At 42.9% G+C, this 5,007-nt stretch overlaps 1 protein-coding gene across 1 annotated transcript in view; it reads left to right on the forward strand.

Annotated features, from left to right (window-relative positions):
- The first annotated feature begins 3,148 nt into the window (after positions 1–3,148).
- The window catches only part of tmem266 (transmembrane protein 266), a 32,190-nt gene continuing 30,331 nt past the window's right edge, over positions 3,149–5,007 (forward strand). The window contains exon 1 of the mRNA XM_038705965.1: positions 3,149–3,843. The gene's annotated coding sequence lies outside the window, so the exon portion shown is untranslated. The remainder of the gene's footprint in view (positions 3,844–5,007) is intronic.

Consider the following 5,007-nt stretch of genomic DNA (forward strand, 5'->3'; position numbering starts at 1 on the left):
ACAGCTCTTTGTAGTCCAGCACTTCACTTCCTTTGCTTGTGACGTCACAATGAAAACGCATCATAAAGCTAGCCAAGCGGGGGTCAGGCACGCCCTCAAACCAAGCTAGTCTGAGTGGAGGCTCCACTCGCCTTTGTTTGGTTTTCCTTTGTAGAAATGTTGCACCTGTACCTGCTTCCAGGTACTTTTTTTCGTATCACCTCACCTCCATCGAGGTTCCAAGCGAGCTGAGGGATACTAAAATGAAACGTGAAAACGTGACAGACTGCTGATTGGTCAGAGAGAATCGTCACTATTCACTGCATCATCATTTCACACACCAGACAGAGGCCAGCAAGAGAAAGTTTTATATTTTACAGTTTTCGTATGGAATTTCATCAGTAAATCCACTTCTGAGAAGTTTTGAGGTGAGAAATCAGCTGTGTAGATTTCGAATATTGACAGTTTTACGAGAAGTGATGGCAGAACAAAAATATGCTTGAATATTTTCGGAGTTGAGGAGCTCCGCAAGTGGCTGCGGGGGAAGCCTGCGGCAACCGGCAACCTATGAGAGGCTGATTAGGGTGAAAACATTAAAAAACAGACACACGCACACTGAAAACTGTCACACAACCACTGACAATGTGCCCACATACACTGAAAACTGTCACATACGCTCTGACAATGTGCCCACATACACTGAAAACTATCACACACGCACTGACTATGTGCGCATATACACTGAAATACAGGGGTATCTGAGTGTGTGCGTGTAAAATTATTTTTGTGCGGCCAGAAGCTGTTGTAGTGTAACAGGAAGCCTTAGATTCCTGTCCTACCTTTCAAAATAAAAGCATAGCTAACATGATGAAACATAGATTTCAGTGCGAGTGGTATTCCTTGTTCAGAGAGATTGTTTATCTAAGCAATTATATGAACAGTTAATCATCATCATATTTGTATATTTAGTTCAGCATCCCTAAATCTACAGGGAGGGATATTTATTGTATGTCACATTTAATTTTTGCTCCTCACCTTCAGATATTTTATAAACTTCATCTCTGTCTTCTTATTCACATGAAACCTACAACACTTCACTTTATGATCTACAAGCCGCCCGCTCACAGAGCCCTCTGCTCCCGCCGTCACACAGACCGCTGCAGCAACAACGGCAGAGGAAAACACAGCTGGAAGGTTTTCATAGACTTATCTGTCTTTAGATTCTGAGTAATGTTGAAACGTTTTAACTTAAAAAGAGAAAGCTGTGTGGATCGCTGGTGTGTGTGTCGCATTGAACATTGCGTCGCGGCAAATCAATTGGGTACTATCTGCAATGGAACACGGAGCAGGGCCGAGTAGAGTCGAGTCTTTCGATTTGCGCTATGGTAGAATTTTTCGGCAAGGCGGCATAGATCTTCAGAACACCGGCAACAGTTCAACGTTTAGTCCTGATGGTAAGATGTGGAACAATGATGTTGTGTGGTTGTGGACTTGCAAGCAACTTATACCATCTTAAGGTTAAGGTGCCAGTCTGAAGCGGCTTTGATTTGGATTACACTTGTTTTTTACAACCCGCCCTTCTCTGCTTCTGATTGGCTAGTAGTCCTTACCTGGGAACTGCGCATGTGCAACTCCCAACAAAGATTTTGTACAAGTAAGATGCATTAAGCTGATGATATACAGAGCAACTTTTACAGCAATCGTGCAGGGCAACTTGTCAATGGTAATGGGTAAAGATTACTATCGTAATCCCCTTCCCCCACCACTCCACTACCTGCCCCGCACCGCCGCTATCCATTTAAAACATAGTCGGACTTGCCTCTGGTAAGATTGCCCATCAACATTGCTCAAAAAGTTGCCCCCTGTATCATAAGCCTCACTCTGTAGCTCAAGAGCGGAGCGTACAACACATGGGGTGAAAAGAGGAGCTGCAGCAATGTGCAGTATAAGAAAAATATGGTGTTTTTTGAAAATTAAATCATGTAAACCTGTTCTCGTACAACCCCTAATTAAGATTTTGAACCTGAAAATGAGCATAATACCACCTCTTTAATCTTGAGAAGCTGCAGAGCTGCAGTCTCTATTCATTCAACTTGCACTGTAAATTTCCAGCTAAACTGAGGCTTTTTGAAGACCCTTCTCTCTCTCTCTCTCTCTCTCTCTCTCTCTCTCTCTCTCTCTCTCTCTCTCTCTCTCTCTCTCTCTCTCTCTCGCCTGTCATTCACCGGTCTTGTGCAGAGTTATACGTGCATTACTGCTGCTGACAACTGCATGCACGTCGCGGTTCTTCGCGGGTCTTCGCGGGTCTATTTCAACTAGCCGGCTATTTAAAAACAATAAAATACAATCAATATAATCAGCGGTGATTAATTATCCGACAGACCCGCGACACACACACACACACACACACACACACACACACACTACGCCTACAGATGCGCACTGAGGACCCTAAGTTACAATTTTGGATTTATTCACGCACTTAAAAAACATTTATTGGAAGTTTTATTCTTTTTACATGTTATTTACAGCCTTAAACGTTGAAATTTATATTGTAATCGGCTGTACATTAACTTATTGGGAGAAAACTGGTAGTTGTATGTAAAATCAGACGTTGAGCACCCCCATATCGCCAAAATGGCATGATCCTTGTTACGCTGCGAACCTTCTACAGTGAGATTGAAAGTCGAATCAGGCTCCGCCCATCGAAACATCGAATCTTCGACTATTGGGGGTCAGCCCTAGTACTCATTATGCCGAATGGCCCATTTCAGAATCATATATATTATATCACTGGACTATAATTAGTGATGCATTAAAGTGTACATCCCTAATGTCCACTGTGGGTAGCTTAACCTATAACCTACAGGGCCTATATCATAAGTCATTAGTTCATATATTGTGTTAATCATTTTAATTTTCACAGTAACGTAAGCTGTCAGATAATTGTAGCGTAGGAGTTAAAACTACAATATTTACCTCTGCACTGTAGTGGAGAAGAAGTATAAAGTATTAAAAAGTCAAGGAAAGTACAAGTACCCAAAATTGTACATGCCACCACTGCCTGGGAATATTATCGTGAAGCTGCAGACATTGTTAGCCTACACTGAATACAGACTCAGTCGTCATAAAATCACCATTGAGCGCCACAGAAACACTTGAGGTCACTGTAAGAGTATTAGTGTTTTTTCTCTTCGTGCGCGTGGGTTGTTATCGCGAGGAACTCTGAAGCTCAAGAAGTGAAGTGAAGCGAGAGTGTTTTTCTACGTCGACGCTTCCAGCTTGGCATACATAAAGGGACGTCTGCAGGCTCTTAAGCTCTGGCTTAATATGAATATAGACTAGATATATGGTTTATTTAATATATTATTATGCTTGTTGTTTTGTGTTTTTTTTTGTAAATGTAGCTCTGTATCCTCCGTGTTGACGGCGCTGCCCGTCACATCTGTAGCCACTGGAATCTGGTTTTCAGCACCTGGACAGCTCCCGGTCGTGAACCTCTTATTATTATTATCGGGCACATGGAGCCCCTGGTATGATTGTGGGGGAAGCCCCGAAATCACATTATGCTTCCCTCCGAGGATGTCGTTATCTTCCTGATTCACTGACAGCCTCGTCGTCTCTGCTGAAGGATGGTGTTTTCAGTCCGGAGTAGGTGTTTTCGTCGTGCGCTTTCTTCTGAATGGCGAACCGGGTGCTTGGCCAACGCAAATCTAAGGAGAAGCGCAGCCTACACACAGCAAGATCCGAGCTTCCCTCACACTGATCATCATCATAGGCGAGGAGGGAGCTATTACCATCATCATTGCGAGGGCACAGGAGTCACGACCACACTTTACACAATGTAGAGCACGAAAACACAAGGTCAGTACATGTGTCTTTGTGCTTCTTTTCGAGTAGGGATTTGATGTATTTGTGTTGGGTTAAATGAGAATGAGACTGCGTGGCCTCTAAGCACAGTGGGGAAATGTTAACAGCATCGTTTATTTAGCTGCGACTTGGTGGGAAATTAATGCAAATGCACATTGATCAGGTTAAATGTAGAAAGTCTGGATTAGTCATTGCTTAGTGCAATGAAATAGTAAAGAATTCCTGCCTTCTGGACAACCTCCTCCTCTGATGAAGCACTTACTGTGAACTGTCCTCATAGTAATAAGTGGCAACTCAAGATCTCTCTGATAGTGTGATTTACTCAATTCTATAAATACTTTCTTCTGCAGTAAATCACCTCCTTGAACATATTGAGCTTTGAACCCACTTGCCTTTCTTTTCACCTCACACAGGGAAGCACCTTGTTAAGTATTTTGGCTGTGTTAACCTATCTTACCACCAGATAGATATCTTTTTTTTTCTGAGTATTTAATTAAAGACTACATGTTTTAGGTGCTGCAGTGAAACAGAGTCACTCGCAGCCCTTGAATGACCTGCACTGATTTATCCTGAGTAGCATTTAATCTGCTGTGCTTCACTACATTACTCTGCTGCGGCTGTGAGTGCTGACTCCTTACCTCTTCATGTCAGAGGGTTTTTCGCTGTGCCTCTGTGTGTCACACACTACCCCGAATCCATGAAACATTGTGTAGATGATGAAGGTGTAAACAATGCAAATGTCCCATTGTTGCAGTTATAATTCATCCCTTGTTGGCAGCTGATTTCAGTGCCACATTTACTTTGCAACACTGAGAATTGCTCTTGTTCTTTGAAATAGTGGATGTTTCATGAGGTCATGTCACGCCTTTTCCCTGCAAAGCAGCTGGAGTGGGCTTTCACTGAACGGACTTGGACATCAATGGCTCTCTATCCTGTGGCACAAAGACCTAGCATCCTGCTGTACTTGCTATGCAAGAGGTGTGATGTTCCTCAGCCCCTGATTCACAGAGCGAAGCGTATATTGGAGGAGATTTAAAATCCATTACAGTTTAGTGCTGCCCAGGAAAATAGTTGTAGAGCATAGCTAAAGCTGAAGTTAGGACATAGTGCCTTCAGGGAAAGCATAAGCACTCATACTTCGTTGATGCATTTGTGTTA

Source organism: Micropterus salmoides, unplaced genomic scaffold (genome assembly GCF_014851395.1).
Source record: "Micropterus salmoides isolate LMB-PRFRI ecotype aquatic unplaced genomic scaffold, ASM1485139v1 Ms_hic_scaffold_8, whole genome shotgun sequence".
NCBI classification, from domain to species: Eukaryota; Metazoa; Chordata; class Actinopteri; order Centrarchiformes; family Centrarchidae; genus Micropterus; species Micropterus salmoides.